Below are 11,562 nucleotides of genomic sequence, written 5' to 3' on the forward strand. Positions count from 1 at the left end.
CAACTTAGAACCAAGTCTTCCAATATCTGAATTCTGGGAAACATTTTCATTCAGATCACGACAGAAGGTTGTTTTGCTATGTCTGGCTGATGAGTCCTGATAATGAAGGGATCATTTAGCTAGCTTTCCACAGTGGTGGCTAGGAAGAATATTGGAGTGTAAAAGACCTTCACTGTACCTCGTAATTAAGATCAATGGGAATAGTTCTTGATAATGATTGATAATGGAAAAGTACAACACCCCAGTCCTGAGAACTACTAGTGGCAATTTTCTCCTCGATTTAAAGTATGTGTCATCTCACCAGGTAGAGAATTCTGATGCTTGCTAAAGATAAAGAATGCAGGATTGATAAGGCTATTGGAAGAAATTAATTGTATTATTTTCACAAGAACAGCTGTGTGACATTTAGAGAAAGTCAGACTACCTTAACATGAGATTTATTTTATAAAAAAAGTTTTATATTTGTATGTACTATCAACAACATACCTGTTCATATCACATAAACAATTTGTTGCATATATTATATTAGTGATATAACTAAAAATGTACCAAGGAGGTCTCTGGCTAACATAAATTTAAGAAATTCCACGTAAGAAATTTTATGTTACATGATTTTCTAGTTCATATGAATAAGCTCTAGCTCAAAACCCATGCACATTTTTATGTTACTATAAGCATCTTAAAGACAAGTGAAAAAATATGTGATATGGACTAACACAAAGTTGCATACAATTTGCTTCATAACTCATGAAAATTTCACCAAATTAGTTTTATTATTTCAAACTTGAATTTCATTTCATTTTGGTAATGTTATTTTAACTGTATTTATTCATTGGCCATCTCATTATCACAAACCTGTAAAAGATAGCCATAAACGAGAGTGACAGAAATATAATGAGGTATATATTGATACATAAATTTGGCTTTCACTTTTGTTCTACTTATCTGTCACACCCCACACACACAACACACATGTATGTACATCCGCCTAAATAGGAAATTAATTCCTTTTACTCCAAAAGTCAAAATTCCTGTTTTTACAATGCCTAAATACTGAGTTATTTAGAAACTAAACATATATGTCACAAGTAATTTGGAAATCTATTGCCTATAAGAATGCATCTTTATGGTTATTCCTGCTATTCCATTTGTGCCCTCATTTTTGATCCTAGGTATAATTTACACCAAATATTTCAAGAGAGGTAAAGTGAAAGCTTAGCTGCTAGTGAGTTCTAAGAAGAACTGTACCTTTAATTTTTAATTTAGAATAAATGACATAGTGGGTCACTTATTTCAACTTAGATTCAAAAGCATTGAATATCACATTTCTCCTCTTAGTAACCCAGTGTGACGACACTACAAAATGTAAGTATGAACACCTTTAGACAGTCAGTTCTTGGAAAAATTTGCATTTTGGCAGACAATCTAGCTTGCAAGTTTGTACCTTTCAAGAGTTAGGAAGTGCTTTAGAAAACAACCAAATCAGCATATATATGACACTACAATATTCCCAGAAAGTTCTTATGTCATTATAAAGCAATGGAACTTTATGTTTCTTTTTTAAATAATTTTTCCTTTTTTTATTTTAATTTTAAATAGCTTGTTTTACATGTCAATCCCAGTTCCCTCTCCCTCCCCTCTTCCCGCACTCCCCTTCCCCCCCACCCTATTGCCAAATCCTTCCCCATAGGGGATATCTAGAGTTTGTCATTTTACTCTTGGTAGGGTCCAGGCACTCCCGTAAGAGTCCAGGCTGAGAGAGCATCTCTCTTTGTGCTATAGGCACACGAAGACAGTTTGTATACCAGGGATAGACACTGATCCACAGCTTAGGGCCCCATAGGTTGCCCAGGCCTTCTCAATGACACTCACATTTGGGTGGTCCAGATCAGTCCCATGCTGGCCTCCCCACTGTCAGTCTGGGGTCCAAGAGCTCTCCCCTGTTCAGTTCAGCTGTCTCTGCTGGTTTTGCCAGCCCATTCTTTGCCAATTTGCTTATCACTCCTCTCTCTCTGACACTGGGTTCCTTGGGTTCAGTTCAGCGATTAATTGTGTGTTTGCCTCTGCTTCCATCAGTCACAGGATGAAGGCTCCCGGATGGTTATAGACATCAAGTTCATTATCAGGGATGGGCATTCGAGGTAGTCCCTCCACTATTGCTTAGCTTGCCAATTGGTGTTATCCCTTTAGATCACTCGAGGTCACTCTGGTGCCTGATCTGTCTTCTAACCTATGCTTCCCTCTTCCCCCTATTCTACCCCCACCTCCTCAACTTCCTGTTCCCCCATGACCAACTCTCTTCCTCTTCACACCCTCTCTTCTTCCCAGGTCCCACTCCCCCCCCACTCCTCGCCGTGTTGCCCATCCATTCAGAGGATCTTGTCTCCATCCTCTTCTCTTGGGTACTATGCATATATGCATATCTTTTAGGTTCTTTCCTGTTTCCCAGACTCTCTATCTGTGGAAGTGCAGACTGGCACTATCCTGATCCATGTCTAAAATCCATATATGAGTGAGTACACACCATGTTTGTCTTTTTGCGACTGGGTTACCTCACTCAGGATGGTTTCTTCCAGTGCTATCCATTTCCCTGGGAATTTCAAGATTTCATTGTTTTTTTTTCTGCTGAGTGATACTCCATTGTGTAAATGTACCACATTTTCTCTATCCACTGTTCAGTTGAGGGGCATCTAGGTTGCTTCCAGGTTCTGGCTATTACAAACAATGCTGCTATAAACATAGTGGAGCAGATGCCCTTGTTGTATGAACCTGCCTCATTTGGATAAATGCCTAAGAGTGGAATTGCTGGGTCTAGTGGTAGATTAATTCCCATTTTCCTGAGGAATCTCCATACTGATTTCCAAAGAGGCTGTATGAGTCAGCACTCCCACCAGCAGAGGAGGAGTGTTCCTCTCTCTCCACATCCTCTCCAGCATAAATTGTCTTCGGTGTTTTTGATTCTAGCCATTCTGACAGGAGTAAGATGGTATCTCAAAGTTGTTTTGATTTGCATTTCCCTGATGGCTAAGGATAAATAAATTTTATTTAAATTAGAAACCTATCAATCCCAGTTCCCTCTCCCTGCCATCCTCCCATGCCATCCACCGACCCCCTACATCAGCCCCATTACTCCCCCTGGAGGGTGAGACCTTCCATGAGGGATCATCAAAGTCTGTCTGCTCATTTGGGGCAGAATCTAGCCCCTTCCCTGTGTATCTAAGCTAATAGAGTTTCCCTCCATAGTGAATGGGCTCCCAAAGTCTATTTGTGCTCTAGGGATAAATACTGGTTCTGCTGCCAGAGGCTTTATAGACTTACCAGGCCTCCTAAGTGACTCCCACATTCAGGGGGAGTTGTTTCAGTCCTATGTTGTTTCCCCAGCTGTCAGACTGGGGTTCTTGAGCTCCCACTTATTCAGTTCAACTGTTTCTGTGGATTTCCCCAGCATGGTCTTGACCCCTTTGTTCATCATTCCTCCCTTTATTGTTTCCTAGCTTCTCTGGAGGTGTGGATTACAGTCTGGTAGACTGTTAATCCTTTGTTCTATCTGTAATATCCATATATAAGTTAGTACATACCACGTTTCTGTGACAACCTCATTCAGGATGGTTTCTTATGTTTCTACTACAAAGAAAAGAATTTCTTGGTAGCAACCCCCAGTGATATATGACTATGGACTCATTGGGATGTCTCTCCCCTCCAAGCACAAGCCTATAGAATTATTCAAGGCCTCAAGAGAATTGGTTTAATCTGCTAAGGAGTAATGTGCTAAAGTTGGAATTTTTTCATATTTGCTAGAATAAAAGCTTAAAATTAAGCTTAATTAATGCATCAAGTTATGTAGAAGAGTTATGTGCTAAAGTTTTGTCAACAGCAAGGTGCATTATAAAGTCTCCCTTGTGGAAGTTCCAGCACTGACAGACCCAATGACGTGACTTTTGCCTATGCACTTAGTATCATAAAATACTGTTCAACTTTGGGTTAATTGTTCTTATAACTGCAGGGTCACAGGCAGTCATTTAAGCTTCCTGCTAAAATCATAATTAACTTCATGCTAATGTCCCTTGTCTTTTGAAGCCACTTACCATTAGCAAAGCCTTTATGATTTCCCAGTACAGTTGACAGTGGTTTAATTCCTATGTAGCCAAAAACAATAATATGCTAGATTTCTTACTTTTAGAGAGGGAGGACTGATGATCAAAGGGATTAAGACTGGGCTGGTTTAACCCCCAGAAACAGCTGACCAGACAAAGGTTAACTCTTGATTCCCAGGGATCAGCCTTGGAATCCAGCATGGGACTGATCAGGACCCCATGAATGTGGGTGTCAGTGAGGAGGCCTAGGTAATCTATTGAGCCTTGGGCAGCAGATCAGTACCCATCCCAAGTATACACACGGACTTTGGACTCCCATCTAACAATGTGAGGTGCACTCTCACCCTGAACTCTTGGGGAAGGGTCTAGGCCCTACCCTATATGAAATGACAGACTATGGACACCCACATGGAGGGCCCCACCCTCCCTGGGGGAATGAGGGGTAATGGGGAGGGTTGGGAGGAGGGCACGGGAGGAGGGGAGGGAAAGGGAGAGGGACCTGGAACTGACTTGTTTCTTATCTAAATTTAAACTGGAAAATAAAATTTAAAAAACTTTAAAAAAAGATAGTGTTCAAGGCTTTATCTTGAAGGGAGCCATCATCAGACTTCAAAACAATTAATTGGCACCACAGGCCATTTAATTGTTGATTTTTAAATTTTGAAGAGGGAATTAGCTGGAGCACAGACGTTAAAATATTCATTTCTGCCCCTGAAGAAAGCCCTGAAAGCTGTTCAGGGTGGGATCTCCACACTTGAGGTCTTGCCCAGTAGAACTAAGCGGAATCACTCACTACCGCTCTGACATTTGCAGTGCATTTTTAAGCAGGGCATGTATCTTGAAACTGTGCCAAAAGTCATACATAAGATTTACAGTTTTCACCTTGGCTAACCTGGGAAGAACCATACATGCCAGTATAAAAGGAAACTTGATTTTATTCAAAAGGAAAAATCCCACATGCTTACAAACTGTAAAGGAAGGCCCAAGGCAGAGAAGGATCATACAATTTGACTGAGAACCTCAAAGCAATTCAATATTTAGTTCTCAGGAAATATAAGGGAAGTATATTGCAAATGAAAAGGAAATTGCCATGGATGCAGCCATTTGCATACTTCATTCTGCTCTTAGTATGCATACCTGTGTTCATGTGTACTTGCACATATGTTAGGATATAAAAACAGTGTACTTAGTATGCTACAAAAAGATATGTTAAAACACCTTCATCTATGAAAGCAATCCCTAGGTGTTTTTCTTGACCTTGTGAAAGTAAAAAACAAAACAAAACAAGAGATATGAAATAGTTTTGCAAAAGGAGCAGATGTTTCTGTTGTATATTTCATACTCCCTATGCTTATTTGAGAATTCTAAATATAAATGTTCAAATGGACAGGGTGCAAACACACAGGAAATTAGAGGAGTGTGAGAATTTGTCTAGACTATTGAATCTGACTCAAAACTTTTAATATGAATCAAATACCATAAACACTGGGTGAAAAAAAAGCTGTGTTGGCCATATCATCAACATGTACATGATATACATCTTGAAAAGAAATGAAATCTTAGAAGCTAGCCCTTTTTTTTAGGACTACTTCTTAACATCTTTAGAACTAGCAGTTACATGTTGCAAAGGTACACATACTTATTTGATTTTTCATGATGATTTTAGCATCCTTTTATTGCATGTTTCATGTGCCACATATGGAACTAGGTAAAAGTCAGATATATTTAGTATAATGTTCTCTCAATGGAGAAGACAGACTAAACCTCTTCATAGCATATTACTTAGAAAATACTTGTCTATTTGGAAGTCTAATTGGTTAATAATCCAAGCTTTTAAATAAGTGTGTTGTCAGAACTAAAGCAACTTCTGCATTTCCAAACAGATTTGGTGACTACAGCTTATTTCATGAAGATGAGTTTACTTCTCTATAGAGAGTAAATAAGTCTAAACTGATTTATTATGTAAATGATTAGAAAAGTACAATAAAAAAGAAAACGCTTGAATTCAACACTTTAAAAACCAAAAGTGTTTTGTGTGTGAAACAATTTTGCTGTTTTTTTCTAGCATTTAATAATATTTTATAAAATGTACTTAATATATAGTTCAAGTTTTAGTAGCTAAATTTCTAGGATATTCTTCAAAGAACTTATTATACACTGTGTGAAATTTAATCACTTGGATATCTGTTATGTTGAACCTAGGCTTCTTTTTCTTGCCATGCAGGAATTAAATTAGCCTTTATAAAAGAATTACCAATACAATGCCCAAATAATTACCTATCCACCAGCTGCTGTTCCATGTCTGTTTAAAAAAACTTTACTGGAAGCCCTCTGTCTATGGAAAATTATGCCCTAAAAATGTCACTTAGCAATAGAATTTGATCTTTCCATGGCTCAGGAAAACAGGCTGTCCTCTACATACAAAAATGGGACTAGGATCACTTGTGAAATTATTGGTGCCAGGTACAAAAAGCAGGCTTGTTCATAGTCAATGAAATATACCCATGTAGTTACAGTGTTGTGGAATATTATTTTAAGATATGTTACATTCATTTATACTGTAAAATAGTTGTTTAATGATATAAAATGATGTTTTATGTTTCATTTGTTTAACTCTGTAAATCTGTGTTCCTTTGCCTGTCTATAACACATAAATGGTCTAAAAGAGCTAAAGGTCATTAGTAAGACGGGAAAAAGGATAGGTGGGGCTGTCATGCAGAGACAATATGTAAGAGGTTGGATTCTGGGAAAAGAGGATTGAGGAGCAGGAAAAGAAGGGGTCAGCCACCCAGCCACATAGCCAGACAAGAAATAAGAAGGAAAGAAAAGATATACAGAGATAGAGAAAGGTAAAAGCCTAGAGGCAAAAGGTATGCAGGATAATTTAAGTTAAGAAAAGCTGGCTAGAAATAAGTCAAACTATGGCTTCGCAATTATAAGAAAGAATAAGTTTCTTTGTGATTTATTTGGCAGCTGAGTGAAAGGCAGCCAAAGACCAAAGAGCCAAAAGAGCAAAGAGTTAATAAAAGAAAAAAAACCCCACTACACTACAGAATACCTTGTTTCTACATGTCAAATCATAATGGATGTATTTACCAGTATCAGCCTAACTCCTTAAGTAAAATGCTAAAGTCATTAAGAAACAAGAGTAAAAATAGAAACCATTGAAATCTCTACATCATTTGGCAAGATAGTAGTCAAAGAGTCATCCCATGTCCTGTTACAGATTAGTGTCACACCATTGCCTTCAGCACAGAATTTACCCAGGACACTTCCCCTTTAATTTACCAGAGTGACTGTAAAATAAAATGAATAGTGGTGGACTCACTGGTAATTATGTAAATAGTACATTTTTAATTGGTGTGCCAGATGTTGTATATCATTTTACAGATGTGGCATCATATCTAAAGCAGATTAACTAAGACTCTGCAATGTGCAGCAATAGATCTGGCCAATTTATTTTAATCAATAGGCTTAAGAAATAAACAGCAGCAGGTCATAATTACAAGGAATGGACAAGAGTGTACATTTCCTCTCTTGATCTGGGACTTTGTTAATCCTGTTTCTGATCTGACATCTGGACATTCAAGGAATATCATATTAGTCCACATCATTGATGCCAAGTTAATTGGACCCAAATGGCAAAAAAAGGAACAGATCATCATTTAAACATAGATGTACACTGGAGAACAGAAAATACACTATGCAGAGATTCAATGACCTACCAAATAAGGGAGCATTTTAGGGGATCTGTTATTGTTAGGACTTCCCTGTACATATTCCTAACTGAAATAATATATTTTACTTTATAATGTCAACCATTGATGGCACTTGGTAGCAATCTTCACATCATAGGGCTAACACACTATATATTTGCAAAATCTCCATCCCATTTTTCTGAAGATCCTGATCCACAAGTTTGAGTATGACACAAGAAGTAGGATGTCTTCGTGAAATATGGAATAGTAGACATCTTGTAGTATGTCCACCTTGTGACCAAAAAAGACTGACTAGGGGAACAGGACATATAAGACAATGGAGCACTAGAGGTGTTTATAGTCATGGAAACAAATGTCACAATATCATGGTCTCTGGAAAGCATCAGAGAAAAAATTACAAATCACAGTATAGCCTCTGTGGTTATAAAGAAAGGTATTGTATTGTAAGTAAGGAACTTCGTATCTCTTTCAAAAAGAGTCCCTGAACAGAGGAACACAGAATAACTCACATAACAATTATGAAACTTTAAGAAATCTACGTTAATTTAACCTTGGATTAATTAAATTAGATACATATAAAAAGCAATGACAGAAAGATATGTATACTTCAGTAACAGACACAGAAGCAATGGCTTCAATCACAAGAAGTGATGTGTAAGTCTTGGCTTCTAGTAAGAACATTCAATGACATAAGATAAGGAACTTTTGGAGAACTTCCTTACTTCAGGAATGAAATATGTGGTTTCAACCATCTTTCTGTAACCAAAACAACAAAACACTTGAAAAAAAAAAAACTAACACTGAAGAGGATATCCAGCATGGAACAAAGGAAACAATTGAAAAAGAGCATCAATGGTTAATATTAGAATAAGTCCATCAACAAAATAATGTTGACACAAGTATAAGAGGAACTTGGTTAATTTTATGTGGATATAAATAAATTGATTAGCTGAGATCTCCTGGACTGGGAATTGCAGCAAGCACTACACACCCTTGGAGGACCAATCAACAAGGAGTCCAATTTTATCAAAAGATAAAACAAAAGGCAGGTAAAGCAACAAGCAATTACACCACCATCAACAAATCAAAAACAAACAAAATTTATCACTCAATGACCCATACTTTCCCTCAATGTTAATGGTATTAATTTACCTATAAAAAGACACAGGTTGAACCAAGGAGACCAGGGTACAAGCAGGTCCAGGTAAACAAGGCCTGTGCTCCAGTGCCTGGGGATTGCCATAGAGCTTTGCATCCTGGTGGGAGCCAAGGACCCCAGATCCCAGGTCTTCTCCTCCACCAAAAAGACCAGGGAATCAGTAGGTCCAGGTAAACAAGGCCCTGTCTTCCAGTGACTGGGGACTACCTACTGACTGCCACAGAGCCTCCCATCCCAGCTGGAGCCAAGTACCCCAGATCCCAGGTCTTCTCTTCCACCAAGGAGATCAGGGAACCAGCAGGTCCAGGTAAACAAGGCACTGAATCTGGGCCTGCACTCTAGTGCCTGGGGATTGCCTAGGGTCTGCCACAGAGCTTCCAATCCTGGCAGGAGCCACACACTCCAGATCCCAGGTCTTCTCTTCCACCAAAAAGACCAGAAGACCAGCAGGCCCATGTAAACAAGGCCTTAGATCCAGGCCTGTCTTCCAGTGCCTGGGAACAGCCTACTGATTGCCAGTGGGAGCCAGGTACCCCAGATCCCAGGTCTTCTCCAACAACGAGAACAAGGGACCAGGTGGGAGACTACACACCCCAGATTCCTTGGCTTTTTCTCCACCCACGGGAACAGGACTAGGACCAGGTAGTACCAGAGTATTGGAATTGCTTGCACCTACCTAAAGGGAACTCGGGTCCCCTAAACAACAGACTGTGGAGACCACAGACCCAGGCCAGAAACCCACTCCTCCATCAGCCTGGGAGCAGGCAGCTGCAAGACAATGTTTACTGAAAACATGTTTACTGAAAACAATCCAATACCATAAGTTCCTGATAAGGGCTTGATAATGGCTCCCTCACTGAAACACCCTGACTTTGATCTTCCCAATGGATAGCTACTTCTTTCTGCTCACTGCTGTTCTGGTGTCAGAGATTTAACCACCAGCCAGGAGGGGAAAAAAGAGAGGTGTGTGGGAAATGTGTGTGTGTATGTATGGCAGAAGCTTTTCTGGATGGAAGTGTTTTTCTTGGGAAGTTCTCCTAAGCCAATTTGGGGAGCATAAAGATTTCTTAACGCAACTGACTGGTCTCTGTGTCATCTATCCTGACGCCCTCACCACATTCTCAGATACAGGCTGCGCAGGAGGCATGGCAACAGACCAGTAAGGCGCTATTTCTGCACCCACTAGAAGAAGAGATGTGAAAGAGACAAAACAAAAACACACTCAGCATTCTAGAGACTCCACAACAGCAATATTCCAACATTCCGATGCAAATTAAGCAGAGGAGAATGACTTTAAAAACAACTTCATGAAAATAATAGAGGCCCTAAAAGAGGATATAGGAAAACCCCTCAAAGAAATGGAAGAAAATAGAATCCAAAAAATGCAATAAATGGAAGAAAAAACAAACCAAAAAAATAATAAAATGCAACAAATGGATGAAAAGACAAATCAAAAATTACAAGAAACAGTTCAAACAGTGCAAGGGTTGAAAACTGAAATAGAGACAATTAAAAAACACAATCTGTAGGAAGACTGGAAATAGAAAAGCTGGGCAAAATTTCAGGTACTAGAGATACAAGCATAACCAACAGAATACAAGAGATAGAAGAAAGAATCGCAGGTGTTGAAGATACACTAGGAGAAATAGATTCATCAACCAAAGAAAATCTTAAGTCCAACAAATCATTAACACAAAACATCCAGGAAATATGAGACACCATGAAAAGACCAAACCTACTAATAATAGGTATAGAAGAAGGAGAAAACCACCTCAAAGGGGCAGGAAACATATTCAAAAAAACAAAGAAGAAAACTTTCCCAATCAAAAGAAAGGCATGCCAATGAAGGTACAAGAAGCTGACAGAACACCAAATAGGGTGGACCACAAAAAATGTCCACTTGCCACATAATAATCAGGACCCCAAATATACAGGATAAAGAAAGAATATTAAGAGCACCTAAGGAAAATGGCCAGATAACATATAAAGGCAGACCTATCAGAATTACACCTGATTTTCCATGGAAACTCTGAAAGCCAGAAGATCCTGGATAGATATTATACCAACACTAAGAGACCATGGATGCCAGCCCAGACTATTATACTTGGCAAAGCTCTCAATCACTATAGAGGGAAAAAACAAGATATTCCATGACAAAACTAGATTCAAGCAATACTTATCCACTAGCCCAGCCCTATAGAAAATTCTGGAACAAAAACTCTAACCCAAGGAAGTTAACTACAACCAGAAAAACATAGGCATTAGATATTCCCACTTTACCAACAGCCAAAAGAAAAAAGGGGTGTAATTCCACACATAATTCCAACAACAACAACCATTCCAAATCAACAAGAATGAGCAATGAATGGTAATTAATATTCCTCAATATTAATGGCCTTAAATCACCCATAAAGAGACACAGGCTAACAGAATGGATTCTAAGACAGAACCCATCCTTCTGCTGCATACAAGAAATACACCTCACCTTCAAAGACAGACATTACCTGAGAGTTAAAGGTTGGGAAAAGATGTTACAATCAAAAGGACCCAAGAAATAAGTGGGGGTAGCAATCTTAATATCTAACCAGTT

The sequence above is a fragment of the Mesocricetus auratus genome, unplaced genomic scaffold (genome assembly GCF_017639785.1).
Source record: "Mesocricetus auratus isolate SY011 unplaced genomic scaffold, BCM_Maur_2.0 Super-Scaffold_100676, whole genome shotgun sequence".
NCBI lineage: Eukaryota > Metazoa > Chordata > Mammalia > Rodentia > Cricetidae > Mesocricetus > Mesocricetus auratus.